Source organism: Herpailurus yagouaroundi, unplaced genomic scaffold (assembly GCF_014898765.1).
Source record: "Herpailurus yagouaroundi ecotype Mexico unplaced genomic scaffold, PumYag 250, whole genome shotgun sequence".
NCBI lineage: Eukaryota > Metazoa > Chordata > Mammalia > Carnivora > Felidae > Herpailurus > Herpailurus yagouaroundi.
This window is the reverse complement of record NW_024412467.1, coordinates 235,880-257,572: the sequence shown is the minus strand read 5'-3', so window position 1 is coordinate 257,572 and position 21,693 is coordinate 235,880. Positions and strand designations below refer to the sequence as shown.

Here is a 21,693-nt window from a genome sequence, read left to right as displayed (position 1 = left end):
CGTAATTAAGTGGCAGAGATCGGCTGGCAGAATAGCAAAATAGGAAAAACCGGAGCCAACTGTTCCCTGCTTACAAGAGACGCCCAAGATGACTAATGATGACAGGTTGAAGGTAGAGTGACGAGGAAAGCTTACCTTGAAATCACTAGGCATTAGAAAGCTGGTGTGGCCATATGAATATCAGACAAAGTAGACCTGAAGGTAAAAAGCAAGACCAAGGTTAAAGAGAAACATTCAACAACAATTAAATGATCAATTCACCAAGGACACTTATTAATTCTTGGATGAAGCGAAACTGAGAAAATTAAAATAAGAAATAGAACAACCACGACTATGGTTGGTGATTTAAAAGACCCCTTGGAGTAGCTGGTGAGAAGCTGAAAGAAAAGGGGCAATAAGTAGGATATAGAAGATTTAGGCCATGGCTAGTAACTTAGCAATTTAACCTAATTAGCACTTTTAAGACACTACGCCTAACTCTTGCAGAATACACATTATTTTCAGGTGCACCTGAAAAATTCACCAAAACAGGGCCATCGAACAAGTCCCCCAAATTTTTAAAGGACTAAAATAAACCTTCAGATCTTTTCTGACAACAGAATTAAACAGGAAGTCAGTAACAAAAAAGTAGAAAATGCCCAGATATAGTGAAACTTCAGCATGACTCTTCTATCTAAGCCACACGTCAAAGTCAAGGTATAATGGAAACCAGAAGGTAATTCTAACTAAAAGCAACTAGGACCATGCTTAGTGGAAAATATACAGGTTTACATGCATATATTAGAAAAAGAAGAGAGGGTTAAAATTGGGAAATTTTAAGAAGGAAGTGGTGTCTTGTATTTTAAGACAGAGACCTTGGTGTGTCGAGAATGGCTTTCGATGGCCAATCTGGAAGACAGGGACATCTAAGAGATGTTGAAGACCCAGAGAAGGACCAATAGAAAGGCAGATGGCAAGGACATCTTACGCGTGTTGAAGGCACAATCAACAAGACTTTGTGGTGACTTCATGGTGGGAAAGGCAGCGGGAGGAATCGAGGTTAATTTTAACCACAGGTTTCCAATGGGATGGACGTCAGTTGAGTTTCGGGTGTACTGTGCTAATAGTGCCTATGTGAAATCTAAGTGCAGATGGAAATAGTGAGTTTCAAGCTTGGGCGAGATCTGTTTTGGATGTGGATATTTGGGGAGATCAGCTCCAGGCAGGCCGCCAAGATGCTTAGAGTTGATGAAGAAATTCTAAAGGATGAAGGATCAACTCCAGAGATTCTGCAATGGGTCAGCGCTGGGGACATCAGCCCTGGAAAGCGCCAAGGTGCTTGAGATTTTTTTCCAGGTGTAATCATGGTGTAGGTACAAGGCTCAAGAACTTAAAACTTAACCATCTGAGAGTGTTCGACTCTCCGAAGTTTGATGTGCTGTTTATGTGGAATTGTAGACACAGACTCAGCACTAAACAATACCAAACACAGAGAAGAAAGTGTGACAACAGGGAACAGGGACAGATGAATCCAGAAGATCTCAGCTGAGTCTGCTGAGTAATGATTTGTGCAAGTAATGATCTACAGGGTGGTCATTATCTCATTCATTTCACACCGAAGCTTTCCTGGTGAAAGCTGGACATCCTTCCCAATCATTTCTCTTTCTCCAACACTTTTCATCATCACCATACTTTACCTTTCACCTTTTAATGGACATTTCATTCAGATGAATTCACCAACCTCTCCAGTGCCCAATTTTAGCAACGAATACCTGAACACGAAGAAGAAAGAAGCACACAGCTGACCTAAAACACCACCACGCCTCCTGTAAGAGCACAGAAGAGAGCTGTCTGTTTGAGGATCCCAAGCCAGGGAACATTTAATAGGGGAGGAGGTTTGAATAAAGAATAACTTATGTCAGGAAATAAATGGTATTTAGTTGGAACTCTCTTCAGCAAAGACACAATTTTGAAGGTTCGGGACTTGATTCAAATTATCTTATAGAGGAACTACCTTTTATTTTCTAGTCCTGTTAACCACTCAACTCTTATGGAGTCCATTAGATGCAAATCCACTTTAAGGAGTTTTAATAAAATATTAGTCTTCTAACACCTTTGCGTTTCCTGATGCTCAAAAGTCAACAAGAAAGTAATTAATCCTTTCTTAGTCATCAGTAATTTCTTAGTAATACAAAGAATATCTGAAAGGGTGTTTTCACAGTGGTTGAATCTCTGTCACTTGATCTCAAATGGCAGGGCAGAGGGGCAAACCTCAGCTAGGCTAGGTGAGGCTCCTTGCCTTTTCCTGATATATCACCCCTAGAACAAATATTCTGAGTCTTTAAATTACTCTTACGATGTATAGGATATGCGTCTCAAAGGCGTGAGTATTCCCCAGGTAAATTCAAGTTGGTACTTACCCACCCACCCGGAGAAAACACGGGAGGTTAAATCACAAAAGCCAGAAAGAAAGCTGAGGCACAGGCCCCGCTGGGATTCGAACCCAGGATCTCCTGTTTACTAGACAGGCGCTTTAACCAGCTAAGCCACGGAGCCAGGTACAGTGGGCCCCTAAATTACATATTATTTCAGTATGATTTCACACACCTCAACTGTAATGAACTTAGTAACTAGTTCACCAGATGTTTCAGAAACGAAAGAACAGACATGTCTCAGTCAAAACCAAAGAAGAATGTTCTCTTGGAAGGATGAACAGAGGGCCTGGATTGAAATGATTGTCTCTTTTTGGATCGTTGTTTCAAGGTGGACACCACTAGACCCACTGAAGTCTGTTGGGGACACAGACCTTTGTTGAACCCTAAAGGAAAAATGAGTTGACTTTCTACTAATCATCCTTTTCTCTTAACCACACACCTGCTCTCTCCTCTATTAGTGTGGAAAAGGAGAGGTCGCTGGTCAAAGATTAGCACGTGTCTGCCACATGGCTCTGAAAGAACTGTGAGGATTTGTTTGCGCCTGTCAGATGGCCCTCCAAAATGGTGGCACTCCTTTCGCCACTCACAGATGTTGACCGCCCATGGTTCACTCTTGGCTGGGTTGGTCTCTGGGAACTTCCTCCACAGAAGAGGCACCTTGCTCAAAGTTACACCCACCCTCGAGGGGTGCTCACATCCAAGACTGGGTGATGTTAGAGTACACATCTCCCCCTCACCCTCCTCCGCCTCAACGCAGGGCATTCCTGAAGCGCCATTCCAAGCTCAAATCCCCCTGAGACATCAGCTTGAGACATCAGCTTCTGCCTCTTCCCAATGCCACGTCCCTCACCCTCTCGTATTTACTGATTCTGAGAGCATTCCCCATGAACTCGGAGCGTTTCCCAGGGAACTGACCCTTGACAAAAGGCAAGTAATGACTGATGCATACTTTGGTCTCTAGAGGTCAGAGTGAAGTTGAATGGGGTCCAGACTTTGAGAAATCATTTACCATAGCAAGTGCCCCGGGAAAACAAGCATGATAATAATATTAATCTTCTACTCTACAAACTTTCAGAGTTCTCACCACAGAATAACAACAAAAATATGAAGATACCTGCTGGTTGCTTCAAACGGTATACAAAGTTGCAAAAGAGTGCTAAATGGCCAGAAGAATGATTTATATGTACGATATTAAACGCAAATACTTGAAATGGAGAGTTAGGAAATAAAAGGCAAAGTTAGCTGGTCAAAGAATATGGTTCTCATTTCCAGGGAGAAATAGCGCATATCAAGTCCTAAACACCTTACATACTACAGTGCATATCCGAGAGAAGCCCATATAATACATACACGTGCTCACAGGTACTTATAAATGGAGGGGAAAGAAGGCTTTGAGAATGCGCACAGACCGGTGAACTTCTGAAAATAAGCCAGTACCCCTGGCTTAGAAAGCGCCGTGGTGGGAAGCCCGGGGGAAGCGGGACCTAGCAGAGAGCGGAGGATGGCAGGACTCCGCGCCCCGCGCCCCCTGCCGGCCCCTCCCGCGTGGGCGCGTCCCGGCAGGTGCATCAGGCCGTGCTGGGAAGGGCGCACCTGCTCCGAGGTTTCCCTCCTTCCTCCGGAGTCGCCCGACGGGGGCCTCGGCTCCTCCTCCGGTTTCAGTCCCGGCGCTGCTCCCGGGCCCAGGACGCGCCCCGCCTCCCCCTTCCCTCCGGCTGGGTTCGGGAGCTCGGGTCGCGCTCCGGGTCCCGGTGGGTCAGCAGCCCCGCAGACCCCAGCCCCGCTCTCGGGCGCCACCACGCGAGTCCGGGAGCCACACTGCAGCTCCAGCTCGGCGGCACTGAGGCGCGGACTCGGCGCGGCGCTGCGCGGGGTCCGAGGTGCGGCGTCCCCAGGGTCCGGGCGGAGCCGGCCTGTCTCGACGGTCCCCGGGAGCGCCGAGGCGCCTGCATCCCGCTCCCTGACGTTGGCCTGAATCTTCTCGGGTTTTCCCGGAAGAAGCCCGATCCCTTGAGGCCGAATATGGAGCTTTCCCCCTCCCTTCTCCCCCCTCGGCCCCTCCAGACGGGAAGGACGCGAGGAACAGGAGCGATCCTCTCTTCTTCCCGAGATTAGCCTCGAGGAAGCAATGCTGTTCGAGTGCCGTTTACCGTGGGGAAAAAGCCCGCACGTGCCCTGGCCGGTTAGCTCAGTTGGTTAGAGCGTGGTGCTAATAACGCCAAGGTCGCGGGTTCGATCCCCGTACGGGCCAACTTTTGCGCTACACGTGGAGGGTACCCGCGGGCCTGCACACCCTCTGGGTGCGGGTTTTGCTGGGTGAGCGAGTCTCCGAACTTTTTTTGCTGCGGTGCTGGCCCCCAAGGTGAGCACAGTCCCCGCCCCCAGCTTGCCGGCGCCCTGCACCTGTCTCGGCCCCCAGCGCTCTCGCACACTAGCGGGGGCGACAGAGCAGAGGGCTTTGTTTTCCTGTGACGAAACTCTTCTGGAAGGAGAAAAACCTGAATTATTTGTTTCCTCTGAAAACCAGTTGTGGAAAACCAGTTGTGGAATCGCCCTTCTTACCACTCACCGTGGGTCATTCTGCATCCCCCGGTTCAGTCTAAAAGACAGAAAGGACTACAAAATGAGAAAAATTTGCCAAAACTTTAATAGTAAGGATTGACAAAGATCTCTGTTTCCTACACTCTCACACTTACTCTGACATGAAAGGGTTACATAACTTAAAACGTTATTTGAGGTTTCTGTTTTTGCGTTAATGATACATACATCGATGGTTTTGAAGAAAGACACTTTAAAAAGATAAATGCAAACGTTTCCCTTTCAGCGGTATTCTTCCTTAGCCCACTTCTCACCATCACCTTCTGTAGGTCAACTCTGTTCTTAACTTCTCATTTATCCTTATTGTTTTTCATATATACATATATACAAATAAATATTTGTATTTATCATTATTTTTTCTTCTTTTCCCCGCAAAAGATTCATAATCATTTACCCAATGTTTGCCCTTTTGCACTTTTCTCTTAGTATATCTTGAGTGTTTCTAATTGCACTTTCCACTTTGTACACAGTCAAAAATTAAAGCTTATTTTCAAATGACTTGGTCCTGCCAGCCAGGAGTTGAATCTAGAAATTTCTCAACATCATACAAAGGGTCGGGTTTTCCAACACAGGGAAGGAGGTAGTGGAAATGATATCCTTGATTTTCTCTAATGTGAACAAAGCGCTTTCTTTCTCAAGCCATATCACATTTTGAGACTTGAATAGGCACTCCTAAGCTGCTCAATTATCGAACAAAATTACAATTTTGACAAACGTGTATCGATCTTTCACTCTTCAGTATGGCACTGTGTTGTCCTTCATGAAAAGATGTGAAGGAAATATGAAGTGACAGACTGGAGTCCGAAAGACTGTGTGTGCATGACTATGATCTCTTTAAAACTATCCTGCGACTAACTCTCATGTGGTTTGGGGGGAAATGGGTAACGTAAGACAAGGGGCAAACGTGGAAAATGTGTTCCCAATTGTTGAAATTGGATGAAGAGTATATAGGAGTTCTTTGTATTACTTTTGCTTTTTTTTTTTTTCTGTAAGTGTGACATATATGTTTTTTAAAACTTTAGAACTAAAGAATCAATAAGAATGTTTCACACGTGTCTCAGGACATTATTAAATGTGCTAAACAGTCATTCCCTTTAGATGGTGGAGTTATGAACTATGTTTAGTTTTTTCTTTTTGCTTAGCCACACTTTCTGCAATGAGCCCCTATATATACTTATATAATGTAAAACAAACAACAACAACAAAATTTAGAAAAAAAACAAAGAGAAAAAAAAAAAGAATCATCAACCTGTAGGATGTTTACACTCATTATACTTCTTTTCCTTATTGGGAAACTAAATAAAAGGAAGTAACCTACGAAGTAATTAAAGTGAAATTCCCAGAAAGAATCCCCATGCCAATAGTGCAGGGTACATGGCTCACATATGCTCAGAGTTTCTTATCTAGACAGGAGTTTTCAAGTCCACAGTTCATATTCAGTATTAATGATGAGATTAATATTAATTTAAAATTGGAGCAATCAATATTCTAAGGTACAATTCAAGATGCTGTGAACTTGGTTATTTGAATAGGACGATTCCTTGGAATATGATCATCCACTGACAAAATGACAAACGTGCCTTTGAGAAACAGCATAGTGACTTCGTTAAAAGGAAGTTCTGTAGAGCTATCTGATCAGAATGCTGACTCAGTTTTTTATCTGTAAAATGAGCATGATTATAATATCTACCTCATAGGTTTGTTGTTATGTTTCAATATGTTAACTCATTTAAAACACATAAATAGTGCTTGATACATAATAACTGTTATATAAGATTTTAGTTACAACTGTTATTTTAAGCTGTAAGATACTGAAAGACTGGAGCTGAAGTATACTGTAGCAACTCTGGGATCAACCCAAAACTGCTGGTCCTTTTTATTCCTATAACACTGTGTAGGATCAGAAAAATGTTTGCCTTCTTCCCATCTCGGTTCTTTGGCTGGTCGAGTAATTAAATTGAGATAAGACTGATCCACAGGAGGAAGATAAATTTAATTTTATACATGTGAGAACCCCATAAAGAAAGGAAACTCAAAAATGTGACCAAAGCAGGAAGCTTTCCTGCCGTGTAGGCAAATAAACAACCAATTTGTGAAGAACTGACAGCACAAAGGGGTTTGGACTTGGGATAATTAACGGTGGAGAAGTGACAAGGTTTCTTTGTACAGGCTTCTCAAACAGAATCTTGTAGACCCCGGATCGTCATCTCTAGCGCTAAGGGTGTCCTCTACCTTTCTGGTCCAGGGAGGGGACCCTTCACATGGGAGACTTCGCTCCTGCTCTTGGCAGGACAAAGGAGGGTCAGAGTGTTGTTCGTGCACGAATTGTTTCTCAAACACCTTTAGTGACAAATAACCAGTATGTTAAAATGACATATTTTGGGGTGTGATATTCTGCTCACCTTCACCCGCATTCACTTCCGAATTCAATTTATGTTCTTCTCTACCTGTCCTCAGAATCACTGGTTGTTTCATCTCAGATCTGACTTCCCCGTTTGCTCGCACAAAGTTTTGTCCATTCCTATTTCCTGGGTTCTTTTAAAAAACTTTTCATGTTAACTTTTTTTCTAGCTCAGGTGCATTATCGTAGTCATGTGTCTCTTGTTTATCATTGACATTTGATTTGCATTATTTCCTTGTGGAAGGAAGCTTTTAATTTTGCTCATTATTGGGCCCCCATATGTACGTAATTAAACTTTGGGGTTTCTCCTCCTGTTGATCTGTCTCATGTGAACTTGATTCTTAGACCAGCTAGAAGAAACTTGAAGGGTAGAGAAAATTCTTCCCCTCCATCAGCACAGCAACTCAAAGGCCATGAAACCAAGTGAATAGGCCGTACTGTAGAGCCAGATGACCAGTGTGGCTGGTGAGGGAAAGGGTGTGGGTCTCTGGCCTGCCCTGCCCATTCCAGTCTCTGCTCGATCTCTAGCTTCGGGTGGTCCAGCTGAAGATTCTCCTTTTGTGAGGTAGGTTGGCTGATCTATGGGCTTTGGCATTAGGAAATAAGGAAGAAGCTGGTGAAGGGTGGCAGACAATGCCAGCCCGAAACATGCCCCTGGGGCGCAAGGGTCATTTTGAGCGAAACGCTTTTGAAAAGCAGCAGGTGCAAGAAAAACACTCCAGCCTTTCTTCTTATTCTTAAAAATAGGAGATAAAATTCTCCTGTGGAAGATGTCTTTAAATATTGCTTTAAAATATTATCTCGATTGGTAATTATCTTGATTCCTTTTACCAAGAGAAGAGTAACATTCTGATTCTCAAGGATAGAAAGTTGAGGCTGAGGGAAATCCGTACAAACAAACCTTGTTAAATTCACCCTTATCTTCTGGTCACTTCACCCAATTACCTCCCTAGCCCCTGCCACCTTGCCTCATCACATTTTCTTAATTTTACTGCTCTTTGTCCAATTCCGTGTAAGCGTGTGCAACTCTTAACTTTGGGACATTCCCTGTGAGGCCTCCCGTGTCACATAAATCATGTTAAATAAAGTGTGTTGTTAATTGTCTTTACATTATAGGGGCCCACATGGAGAACTCAGAAGGGCAGAAGGAAAGATTATTTTCCTTCTCTTCATTGAAGTGAGAGACTGGTTTTCTGATGTGTGCATTCTTAAAAGTCCTTGGGAAACAAAACCCAGACTGGAAAACCTCAAGTTTCTTCTACAAATAAAAGGGGGGAGAGAGAGAGAAACTATAGATTCAAAGAACTGAAGAGACATATATGTCCAATCACTTGTTTTTTAAAATGCGTATGTGTATCTTATATATATGCTTCTTATAATATAGTCTATACTATATAGAATATTATCATTTTAATACCTCTATATAATTATATTATACAACACATTTATAAGATATATCAAACGTGGCAAAATTGGAACAATAATTGAATGCTTGATCTTCTTTTTGTTATATTTAGATGTGATCATTATACTGTGACTATGTTTTTTGACAGTCCTTATCTTTTAGAGATACATAAGTATTAGCCTTGTGCCAGTCATAGTGGAGCCTGAGACAAAAGGAAAATCAGTAATACTGATTCTCTATTAAGAATTTTGATATTGTATTCATTATGGATCTTTTGCATTAATTTTGATTTTGAAAATATTGCTTTAAAATATTATCTCGATTGGTAAGCTTTTTGGTAGCCTTGCAAATTTTGTGCCCAAGGCAGAGCTCACTTGCCTCACCCTAGCCCCGGCTGTGCTAAATTTATCGAAGATTCATGTCTGAGATTTACTGCAAAGTGTTGGGGGAATGAGGGTTGGGGTTATAGATTACTAAAATTGCCATCAATTGATAATTATTGAAAGGGTTAGATATGGTTATCGGATTCATTATACGGTTCTCTCTTTGTATGCATACTTCTGAAGTTTTCCAAACAATTTCTGGCAAATCCAACCCCTCCGGGCCCAGGTTGAAGGTAAGGAGGAGAGAGAAAGGCCGGCGGAGCAACTAACCATAGAGGCGCAGACTCCTCCCAGGTTCCTAGAGCGGACCGGAAGTGACGCCGCGGAGGGAAGCCTAGCCGTCCCGCTCGGCGGTGGACTCGGAGGTGGCTGTGCGGCGGGGAGCTCCAGCGGAGTTGGACGCCAGGTCTTCGATCCCGGGGCCCCAGCAGGACCCCCCTCTGCGCTTCGAGGCTGCTCGAGGAGGGCCGGGCTTCGCAGCCTACAACCTGACGAGGGCGGGACGTGGGGGCAACTGTCGTGGACGTGGGTCTGGGACACGAGCTGGCCCCCACGGTCCCTTTCCTCGCTTGGGAAGCGGCCGGCGCGGGGCAAGGCACGGAAGGGCCTCTCCTCGGCCTTTGGGAGGGAACCGAGTGCGCGGATGACCGGGCCGAGAGGCGACTCTGGCCCGGGAGCCGAAGGCACCTCCCCGCCCCACCAGGGGAGGCCCCTCCGGAGCAGTGTGGCCTTTTCCCTGCGGAGGAGGTTCGGGGTCTTGAGCGGCAGGTGCTGGAGTTTACTGCCCCAGATAACAGCCTCTTCTGGAAGAGTATTCCGTGGGAGGCGGAAATGTGGCTGCGTTCAGGGACCGACGATTCTGGGCATCGGATGAGTACGAGATGGTAGTTATGGGGCGGGGGTTGGGGGGGCAGATGGTCATCACGATTGCAGCCCCTCTGTCTCAACAGCCGGCCTCGACCTTGAGATCATCTTAAGTGTCCACGTGCGGACGGTGATGGTCACCCCTGGCTGCTGTCCGAGCCCCCTCTTTATTCCGGGCAGAAGCCCTTTCTTTGACGCGGTGCCTGGTGGAGACATTGTGGCTTAACCGGCACTTAATCCGTTGGCCCAGGGAAATTTACCAGCACCGTACTGAGTCACAAACTTGGGTCATACAAGCAACGAGTAGAGGGAAAGAATCTTACCTCTTTTTATCGAATTTGAAGAACGCCGCGATATTTTTCTCGGTTTAAGCAGAGTTTTCTTCAGCAAAGGTGGAATCCGTATAAGGATTTCCTGGCACTGTTAGGAGCTCGGTGATGGAATTTTAGTATCTTTTCTGTCAGGAGTTAATGTGGAAATCCAGCGATGTTCTTGAAAGCTCTAGTGATTGGGGGAAAAATGACCTTTGTTCTGTTGCAGTAATTACAACAACGGGTGGAGGAATTGTATGCCAGCTGCTGCTGAACCGGTTTACACGTGTGTTCCTGCATCCTCACAACCCTGAGCGAGAGATGCTTTTGTTAAATCCATTTTCACGCTGGTGTAGCCAAGGCCCAGAGTTTAACTCGGTGAGTAGTTCAAGATCCCATCGCTAGTAAGTGGCACAACCAAGGGTTTGAATTCACGTCCGTCTGACATCAAAGCCTGTGTTTTTTTACTGTTAAGCCAGTGGGGTGCTTCTGCTATAGGCTCTCTCTCTTTTTTTTTTTTTTTTTTAATTTTTTAAACGTTTTTTTTTAAATTTATTTTTTGAGAGGGACAGAGACAGAGTGAGCAAGGGAGGGGCAGAGAGAGAGGGAGTCACAGAATGTGAAGCAGGCTCCAGGCTCTGAGCTGTCAGCACAGATCCCGATGCGGGGCTGGAACTCACGAACCGTGAGATCATGACCTGAGCCGAAGTCAGATGCTTAATCGACTGAGCCACGGGCGCCCCTTATATATTTGTCTTTGAAAACCCAATTTATTCACGTGTTTCAAAATGAAAATAATAAAGAAGGTACACAGTGAAGTCTCACTCCTGCCCTCCCTCCCATCCACGCCACTCCCTTCCCCGGCACAGCAAACAGGGAACAGTTGTTGTTAGCGTTTTTAGTTGTCTCTCCAGAATTCGTTTGTGGAAATACAAGCAAATACAAGATACGTTATTTTCACTCTTTCTTATATGTTATGTGACACTCGCTTTTTTCCACTTAACGTTATATCTTAGAGATTTCCATATTAGTAAAGACAGTTTATTTATTTGTGAATAAACTATTATGATACATTAGGTATATATTTTGGTCTTCCTCCATGGTTCTTGGCTCGTAGCTCCAAAAACCTTTGTCATTTCCTAAGAGACTAGAGTAAGAGGGGCATCTTTGGTTATAATATTTGGTGTTACACTTGGTTCCTGAAATAGCTTTTGAGTGCTAAATGTGAAAAGAGTATCTTTTATTATTCATCACGAACTTCTTTCAGCCACACCTGAGCCTATGTTAATGAAGTGACTTTTTTGGAAAGCTCTAGGAACCGATTTTGAGATTAGAGTATTGGAACTTTCAGCTCTACCCCCTGACCTCCAGGAAGGGAATGGGGCTGGAAGTTGAACTGACCACCAGTGGCCAACGCCTACATGCTGTGCTGTCTGTCTTGTATCCAAATTTGTTTCTCCTTTGGTTTCCGCCACCGTAACAGCTAGAGAGCCAGAAAGTCTTTCCTTCCCCAACTCCCTTGTAGTTGGAGTAGCTGGCATGTGACCTGGGTCTGACCGTTGAGATTCAAGTGGAAATCACTTGTGAGGGGCTTCTGGAAACATTTCTTTAAAGGGAGTGACTTCTCTAAAGAGAGTGAAGTCTTTGCAAGGGTGGAGGGTGACTTGGCCGTCATGCTCCATCACCTCCTTAGCCTGTGCTTTGCTCTCTATCTGGAATGCAGACAGGATTCCGGGAGGAACAGAAGCGCTCACGGGTCTGTGACGACAAAAGCCACAGGACGACAGCGGTTAAGCAAGGAGACAGAAGGTGGTTGGGAACTTCGTGACTCTCTTGAACAGTGGTGCCAGCCCTAGATGATTTACCTGAGGACTTCTTGATAAATGACATACTTACCCCAGAGAAAAACTAGACTTTTCTGTTGCCACGAGTCCCGTCCTAACTGACCACCCGGCGGGTAAGTAGTAGCCCCTGCTGTGTGCCATGGCACTTGTCACCACGTCACGTACTAGCCCCGAAGGTCCTCGTAATGATCGCATGAGATAGACCGGACGTTCTCCAAGCGCGGTCCCCCCTGAGCCAACAGCGTTAGCATGACCTGGAAACTCGTTGGAGATGCAAATTTGGGTGCCTGACCCCAGACCTTCTGAATCAGACTCTGGGAGCAAGCGTCCAGCAATCTGTTTTAACAAGCCTTCCAGGTGATTCTAATGCATATGAAGTTCGACAGATTCATCTCTGTAGATAGAGTACTGTCCCCATTTTACACATAAGTAGACGGAGCCGAACTTAAGTGACTTGCCAGTGTCCTAAAACTAGTAAGACGAACTACTAGTGTTTCTATAATGACCACATTACATCCTATGTTAAGAACTCCTATTCTAGAGAAGTGATCTCCAGAATTTGAAAGCATACCCCTTTGAGAGATAATAGATAGTGCACCCCCTTGAACATTTTTACCTTGACATATAAAATTCTCCATCACAAGTTTAAACGATGGTAAAGAATTTGATTGCCAGTAGATTGTAAATGATGACATTTTAGAATGTGTTCCGACACTCTCCTAAATTAAAAAAAATTTTTTTTTTTAATGTTTACTTATTTTTGAGAGAGAGAGAGAGAGAGAGAGAGAGACAGAGCACAAGTGGGCGAGGGCACAGAGAGAGGGAGACACAGAAGCAGAAGCAGGCTCCAGGCCGTCAGCACAGAGCCCGACGCGGGGCTCGAACTCACAAGCCGCGAGATCGTGACCTGAGCTGAAGTCGGACGCTTAACCGACTGAGCCACCCAGGCGCCCCTAACACTCTCCTAAATTTATCCAGTGGAATCTAAATACCATAGTGGTGATTATTTTAAATGAACTATCATCCATTTATTTATTTATTTAAGTTTATATATTTTGCTAGCACCAGCGGGAGAGGGGGAGAGAGAATCCCAAGTAGGCTCCACGCTCTCCGTGTAGAGGCGACTTGGGCTGATCCCATGAACCATGAGATCGTGACCTGAGAGGAGTCAAGAGTCAGATGCCTGACTGACTGAGCCACCCGGGCGCCCCAGCTGTCATCCATTAAAAGAAATAATTTCCGGGGCGCCTGGGTGGCGCAGTCGGTTAAGCGTCCGACTTCAGCCAGGTCACGATCTCGCGGTCCGGGAGTTCGAGCCCCGCGTCGGGCTCTGGGCTGATGGCTCGGAGCCTGGAGCCTGTTTCCGATTCTGTGTCTCCCTCTCTCTCTGCCCCTCGCCCGTTCATGCTCTGTCTCTCTCTGTCCCAAAAATAAATAAACGTTGAAAAAAAAAAAATTAAATAAAAAAAAAAAAAAAAAAAAAAAAGAAATAATTTCCTTTAACGTCTGAAATTTTACCTCCTCGTCTTTTGTGCCTGAACTTGTATTTTCATTCGCCACCCCACAAAAATAAATTCTACTGTAACATGGCTGTTTTTGGTCTACCCTGTCTTGTCTGCAACAAAATAGTATAAACAGTGAACTTAATTTTTTTTAAAAGTTCCATTGACCATAATAACTTTAAGAGTTCATTTGCTCTCAGCATTGTTATAGTTTTTATTAGTGTAAAATCAAGTCATCGTGGTTATATTTGATTAACTTATTTGATAGGTTAATAAAGTAAAATTGAGTTGCAAATTCACTCTTAATGAGATGGATGTGGCTAAGATTTTCTAACTAATGCATGTATCTGTGGATGAATATTCCTCATTGCGAGAATGGGACAAGTGCAGTGTCAATTTTATGACTATTTTCATTACTGTAGATGAGAGACTATATCAGTTTACAAGAATCAGTAGGCAGGAATTCAAGGATTTTGAAGTAGGAATGCTATTCTAATTTTTCTGACACCTGCGTTACATGCCCAAGTCACATCATGCGTCATAAAAATGTTTGTTACTCTGATTCGGACAGCCGGGTTAGACCCTCCTCGCTTGTGTGCAAAGCAAATAGAGTAGAAACCATTTTGTTACAAGTCACGTAAGGCTCACTTGCTCACTGACGCCGTTGTCTCCGGGTCCTCTCACGAGACGTCTTGAGGCCGTGCCTCTTGGGTCAGCGTGAAGGGTGTGACTTGGGACGGCTGGGTGGAGAGGGCTGTGACGAAAGGGAAGGCGGGAAGGCAGCAGGTTGCGGGCAGATCGGTCACGAGTCTCGGGGGAATCCACGGTCGCAAGCTGGTTCCTTTACGGTGTCTGCGTTCACGTGTTCCCAGGGGGGCGCGTGTGTCCGGGTTTGAAAACTACGGGAGCTGAGAGCTAGCTCTCGGAATCATCGCTGTTGTGTTCCACAGAGTTTAAACGGATAGATCCCTTCAGCTTTGAAGTCTCTCACTTGGGAAGTAACGCGTTTCTGCAAAGAACAACACGGAGCCAGCCTGCAAATCGCGAATTGTACTCGGGCGTCAATACACTGCTGAGGGGTGATTGTTCTCATTTGAGCATCTCGGGGGCATCTTTAACCTTCACATATTTTAGGTAAATGTTCAAATGGTCTGAATACGTCCTAAATTCTGCAGACCTCTTGTCCCGGTAGCAGCAGTCACAGACCGCTTCTTGAGTTCTGAGGGAGTAACCTTCACGTCACTTAGGACTTCTGGCCTCACCTCCGAAGGGGGTTTCTGTGGACTCAGCACGAGGGGAAGTGAGTTGAGAATCCCAGGTGTTCAGCCTGTTTCATTCTTTGCTGGCCCCACACCCTCCTGTAGTTTCTCCTGGGTCTGTACGAACTTGCTTTTCTCTCATCCGTCACTACACGGATTCATTTCTCTTTTTTTATTGTGCAAAGAACACTTAACGTGAACTCTGCCCTCTTAAACGTACAATAGATGGCCGTTGGCCGGAGGTCCGTGTCGCACAGCGCATTTCCGGAGCTTGATATCTTCCTTGACGGGAACCGTGTCTGGTAACTCCGTATGACCCCCGGCAGCCCCCGTTCCACTCTGATTCTGTGAATTTGACCACACTATATTCCTCAAATCGCGGAATCATGCAGTATTTGTCCCGAAGTGGCTTATTTCACTTGGAATGCTACCCTCAGGGTTCATCCGTGTGGTGGAATAGTGCGCAATGCCACTGTTTTAGGACTGGATAACCTCGCGTTGTCTGCAGAGACCAGGTTTTCTTTACCTGCTTGAAAGTCTAGGTGGTGTTCGCATCTGGGCTACTCTGACCATTGTCGCAGTGGACACGGGAGTGCTAATCTCTCTTCCAGACCCTGATTTCGTCTCTTTCGGAGAAATCCCAGAAGTGGGGTGGCTACCGCATGATCGTTCTGCTTCTAATATTTTGAGAAGACGCCTTCCTGTTTTCATAGCAGCTGCATCATTTCCTTCCTACCAACAGGGTGCGGGTGTTCTGTTTTCCCCACATCTTCACCAGCACCGTTGTCCTTTTTTTTTTTGTCTTGTTTTTTTGATCATAGCCATCCTCACAGGTATGAGGTAGCATCTCATTGTGGTTGTGTGTGTGTGTGTCTGTGTGTGTGGTTTCGATTTGCATTCCCCTGATGATTAATGCCATTGAGCATCTTTTCATATACTTGTGGGCCATTTATATATCTTCTTTGGAGAAATGTCTTTTCAAGTTTTCAGCCCATTTTTTAATTGGACTATTAGTTTTTTGTTTTATTTATTGCTATTGAGCTGTAGCAGTTCCTCACGTATTTAGAGAATTACCCCTTATCAGATACATGGTTTGCAAATATTTTCTCCCATTCTGTAGGTTGTCTTTTTGCCGTGTTGGTTGTTTCCTTTGCTGTGCAGGACATTTTAAGTTGATGTAGTCCCACTTGTCAGCTTTGGCTTTTGTTGCCTGAGCCTTTGGTGCCTTATCGATGAAATCCTTGCCAAAACCAATGTCATGAAGCTTTCCCCCGTGGTTTTTTTTGTAGCAGTTTTAAAATCTCAGGCCTTACATATAAGTTTTTACTGTATGTTGTTTGTTTTTTATATGTGGTGTAAGATAAGGGTCCAGTTTCATTCTTTTGCGTGTGAATATTCAGTTTTCCATCACCATTTGTCGAAGAGACTATACTATCCTTTCTCCATCTTGTATTCTTGCTGAAGATCGGCTGACCGTAGATGCATGGCTTTATTCCTGGATTCTCCACTCTGTTCTTTGGTCTATGTGTCTGTTTTTATGCCGTTACTGTACTCTTGATGACTGTATCTCTGTAGTATTTTTGAAACCAGGAAGTGTGATGCCTCTGGCTTTGTTCTTCTCAAGATGTCTGACTCTTTAGGGTCCTTTGTGCTTCTGTATGAATTATAGAATTGTTTTTTCAGTTTCTGTGAAAAATGCCTTTGGGATTTTGATAGGGATTACATCGATTCTGTAGATCTCTTAGGAAGTGTGGACATTGGAACAATATTAAGGTTTCCACCCAATAGGAAGTCTGTTTGTAAGTTCTTTGTTTCATCTTTGTTTTATAGTTTTCAGTGTACAGGTGTTTTATCTCCTTAGTTAATTTTTTTCCTGAGTATTCTTTTTTGTAATAAGTGGGATTGTTTACCTAATTTCCTTTTTGTAGAGTTTGTTATTCGTGTCTAGTAGCACAGATGAGTTTTGTGGGCTGATATCATATCCTGTAATTTTATTGAACTCATCTGTTCTAACAGTTTAAAGTTTTTTTTAATGTTTATTCATTTTTGAGAGAGAGAGCATGGGGGAGCGGCAGAGGGAGGGAGGGAGACACAGAATCCGAAGCAGGCTCCAGGCTCCGAGCTGTCAGCCCAGAGCCTGACGTGGGGCTCAAACCCACAAACCGTGAGATCGTGACCTGAGCCGAAGTCGGACACTTAACTTACTGAGCCACCCAGGGGCCCCTATTCTAACACTTTTTAAAATGGAGTCTTTAAAATTTTTCTCTATATTAGATCATGTCTGCTGTAAACAGGGGTCATTTTACTTCTTCGTTTCTGATCCGTATGCCTTTTCTTTCTCTTTCTTGCCTAAGGGCTCTGACTGGGGCTTCCGGTACTGTGATGAGCAGAGGTGGCAAGAGTGGCCATCCTTGCCCTGTTCCTGATCTTCGAGGGAATCTTTCATTTATTCACCTTTGAGAATGATGTTAGCTGTGGGCTCATATTTGATCTTTATTACGTTTAGGCACATCCTTCTAAACCTAGTTTGTCGAGAGGTTTTATCATGAGAGGTTGTTGAGTCTTGTCAGATGCTTTTTCTGCACCTCTTAATTAGTCCTTTATTCGGTTAACGTGGTGTATCAGGTATTCACTGACTCCGGTCTGTCGACGGTGATGAATATCCTTGCAAACCCAGCAAGAGTGTGTCCCAAATCTACCAGTTTTGGTGAGTCGAGTTCTGGGTTCCCCTAGGATGAAGAAACCTTTTAGTTTTTGATTTCTTAAAAAGGGAATTTGGTGGGGGGTGGGGGGTGGGGACTCAGTCGTCTGTCCAACTCTTGATTTTGGCTTAGGTCATGATCCCAGCCGGGGATGGCGGATCGAGCCCCACGCAGGTCTGTCCACTGAGCATGGGGCCTGCATGAGATGCTCTCTCTCCCTCTGCCCTCCTCCACTCACTCGTGCTCTGTCTCTCAAAAGAGAAAGTCGGGGGCGGCGGGGGGGGTTGTCCTTGCATTGTCGCTAGCTGGTGGGTTTGTGGGGAGAAGGAGATCCGGGGTTTCTTGCTCCAGAAACACCATCTTTCTTCGTGTGCCTTGACCAAGTCAGCCAGCTCCTGGAGTGCGGCCCAGGTGCTCGTGGTGGACTTTTATCCCCGCTGGCCACCTAGCTCCGGGGACCGCCCCCTGCTAGTGCCGTGGCCATCCCGGAAGCTCAGCTAGTTCCTCGCAAAGGAGCTCTGCCTCTCGACGGGTCCAGTTTTGGCGATCCCACTTGTGATTTATCATTTCTGAGCGCTGGTGCAGTCATTCTGTGACGGGCTCGTTCATTCACCCGGTATTACAGGTGACTGCGTGCCAGACTGTTCTAGGCGAGGGGGGACCCAGACGAGGCCCCTGCGCCCGGTGACCTTACGGGCTGGTGGGAGGAAACAAAAAGTAACCTTTCCGCTGGAAAAGAGCCATGAAGCAACATAAAGTGGAGTCAGCAGACGGAGGAGGAGGAAGGACGGCAAAGGGCCCTGAGCAAAGGACTGAATGTCAATCAAACAACACTCACGTGAAAGTGCTGATGCGGGGAGGTGGGCACTTAAGAGACTCCATCATTGCCTTGGCCTTGTATTTTGGAGGCCTGGATCTCAGTTGCTTAGTGGGGACAGAGAAGCCGGGAAGGGTGGGGGGGGGGGGGGGGGGCCAGAAGTCTTCCCTGTGCTCGGGTGTTGTGACACCTCCCCCGCCCCCAGCCCCGAATCTGTCAGCTGCTCGCCACTTACTCAGTGACCCTGACGTCGCTCTCAGTCGCGTCTGGACTTGTTCACAAGCGTGGGGTCTCTTCCTCCTTCCAGAGCAGAAAAAGGGACACTGACAAAGGATGGCTTTGTGTTGAGCGAGTGCCCGAGAAAGAGAACATGAGAACATGCACTGTGCTGGCAGAGGCAGGTTAGATCATAATGCTGGGTCCGTAAGGATCTCCCCACTTTATGATGTCACCCCGTGGGCCACCAATGAGCAGGCACAGCGGCCTGTGTTCTCAGTCTCCGACTGGTCCTTCTGTCCACTTCCTCACCAGAGCCGGGTTCTCTCCTGGTGACCCCGCTCCCCCTGCTGGCTCCTCCCCAGTGTGTTAGCCCCTTGCTCCTCCTCACCTCTTCCAGACTGTTCTCTCCCCCTCCGTAAAAACTCCTAGCCTGGAAGCTTTTCCCCAGGACTTGGCCACACCTTCTCCTTACTTTTGCTGTCATCTACAGCCTGTTGGGATAAGTCCTCCCATTTTTTGAAAATGTAAGCCCTTGGAGTACTCTCACTCTGATACGACCCCTTGCGTGATTCTTGGTGAGGTTAGTACCCGGGAAGGCCGTTCCCAGTACTCCTGACCTCCCACCTCCCTGGTCGCTCATCCCGTGATCTTGTCTCCGCCCCTTCCTCGCAGCCCCTCATACGGCCCAGGCTCAGACCAGGGCTTTCCAACCTGCGCCTCGGCTCACGGCCATAAATCTGTCTTGGCGTGCAGACTGTACGTGTGCGTGTGTATAGTTTGGACGTTTTGTATTCCACTGCTTGCCTTTGCTACTTACAAGTAAAAGGTAGAAAGTACCAAATGTGTGTTTACTCATATTTAAATAAATTTTAAAAACTCCAAAACGAACGATGGAAGCACAAAGTCAGAAAGGTTCGTTGTGACCTCCAGAGCTGATCTGTCTGTCCACAGTGTCTTGCTGCTGAGAGCTGCAGGTTTAAAACTGCCTTAGACATGGTTAGACCCTCAAGCGTCTCGCTCTGTCCGTGACCTCTTCCCACTCATCCCCTCTCAGGCCTCAGCTCTGTCAGCCCCCTGACCCCAGGGCACCTGTGTCCACTCCCCCCTCCCCCCGTGTTGCCCACCCCCCTTGTCACGTCCTCACTTTCCTCCTTACCTGACGCCATTAGAGCCACCCTCTTGCACACCCCCTCAACCCACCTGCCTCATCAACACTCGTATGCAATGCCAACCCATCAAAAATCTGCATTTCTGTTTATTCACTGCCTACACCCATACAGTGAATGAAACTGGAAAACAGCAGGCTGACTTGTCCAGTTGCAAACTCATGACCATAAACCTTGAGCGAGCCCTTCGTGCTGCCCCGCGATCCCACACCAGTCCCCAGCCCTTTCTTCTAGGTAACTTCTCACCTGTCACCGTCTCCAGAACCTCCTGCCCCGTGCTCACCTCGGCCAGGACTTTGCCGTCTCCTCCTCTGAGAAAATAGAAGACGTTTTCCACACAGTCTCATGACCTCATCTATGACCTCACGGGTGTGTGTTCTGCCTTTCTTCCTAGTTACCGTGGGTAATTTGCTCATCCTCTCATCTGGGGCTAGCCTCGGGAATATTGCCGTCTCCCTCAGGTTACCAGGGTCTCTCTTCTGCGTGTTAAAAACAAAAGACCTTTTGATCCCACAAGCTCTTCAAAGACTTGTCTATTGTTATTGTGTCCGTCCATCCTCTGTCCGTTCTTCCAGGGGGCCTCCTCTTCCATCCGTCTTTCTGATGAGCTCTGTCGTTCCATTCAAACAGCGTCTGTCAAGGTCGCAATGACCTTTTCATTGATGAATTGAGGATCCGTTTTCATTCCTCACCTTACTTGTCTTATCGATGACATTTGGCACAGACATTTCCTCCTTGAAACATTTTCTTATGGCTTCAGGGACACCTCTCTCATTTGGTCTCTTCCTATTCCACGGGCTACTTCTTCCCAGTCGTCTTTGTTGGGTACTTCTGTCCCTGGGTCTCTAACTCCTGGAAAGCCTTGGAGCTCAGTCCTAGGGTCACTTCTCTCCTTGGGCCACACTGAAACTCACTTACTCGCGATGGTTTTAATTCCCACGTCTCCTGGGGCCCCTGGGTGGCTCAGTCCGTTAAGCGGCCGACTTCGGCTCAGGTCATGATTTCACAGTCTGTGAGTTCGAGCCCCGTGTCGGGCTCTGTGCTGACAGCTCAGAGCCTGGAGCCTGTTTCAGATACTGTGTCTCCCTCTCTCTGACCCTCCCCTGTTCATGCTGTCTCTCTCTCTGTCTCAAAAATAAATAAACGTTAAAAAAAATTTATAAAAAAAAAAATTCCCACGTCTCCTGACGTTTCTCAGATTTAAATCCCTGTGTCTCTAGCCTGGACCTCCTTCTTAATCCCCATGCGAGTATATACCATCACCTAACATCCTTGGACGTCTAAAAGGTATATCTGATGTAACATGTCCGAAATCAAACTGCTTCTCACCCCCTTGTGCCTGCAACTTGATCTCACCCATATCAGCAAAAAGCAACGTGGTCCTTACGGATCTGAATCCAAAACCTTGAGCTCATTCCCGACTCACATGTCTAATCCATCACGAAGCCCAGTGGCTCTACCTGCCAAGTAAACCCAGTGGGAGACTGGCAGCGCCCTCCTCAGTAAGCACATGCTCCAAACCTCCATGATGTCATATGGTGTCACTCTTGCAGTAGCTCCCGGAGCCCCTTGCTTAAACCTTGCCCGGTAGTCTAATCATAAAACAGCAACTGAGTGAATCCATAGAAATGTGAGTCCGACCTTATTTCTCTGCTGCGATGGCTTCTCGGAATAAAAACCAACTTCTTTAATGTGCCTGCTGGATCCTCCAGTGTGGCCCTCATCACCTTGGTCCTGTACTCTCTGTCTCCACTCCAGCCGCATGCTGGCCCCCTTGCTGGACGTGGTACATGACTTCATTGTCATAT

General features: G+C 46.1%; 2 long non-coding RNA genes and 2 other non-coding genes across 4 annotated transcripts; 2 read left to right on the top strand and 2 right to left on the bottom strand.

Moving 5' to 3' along the window:
* Positions 1-2,461: 2,461 nt before the first annotated feature.
* On the bottom strand, positions 2,462-2,535 carry TRNAT-AGU (transfer RNA threonine (anticodon AGU)). The gene has a single exon. It is a non-coding gene; the product is annotated as a tRNA-Thr (tRNA).
* Positions 2,536-4,591: 2,056 nt separating this feature from the next.
* Positions 4,592-4,665, top strand: TRNAI-AAU (transfer RNA isoleucine (anticodon AAU)). The gene has a single exon. It is a non-coding gene; the product is annotated as a tRNA-Ile (tRNA).
* Positions 4,666-17,449: 12,784 nt separating this feature from the next.
* On the bottom strand, positions 17,450-18,844 carry LOC121020383 (uncharacterized). The gene is made up of 2 exons (XR_005786103.1): positions 18,736-18,844; positions 17,450-17,710 (listed from the first exon to the last, which is right to left on the bottom strand). It is a non-coding gene; the product is annotated as an uncharacterized LOC121020383 (long non-coding RNA).
* LOC121020385 (uncharacterized) lies at positions 17,797-20,409 on the top strand. The gene is made up of 2 exons (XR_005786105.1): positions 17,797-18,543; positions 20,120-20,409. It is a non-coding gene; the product is annotated as an uncharacterized LOC121020385 (long non-coding RNA).
* Positions 20,410-21,693: the final 1,284 nt, after the last annotated feature.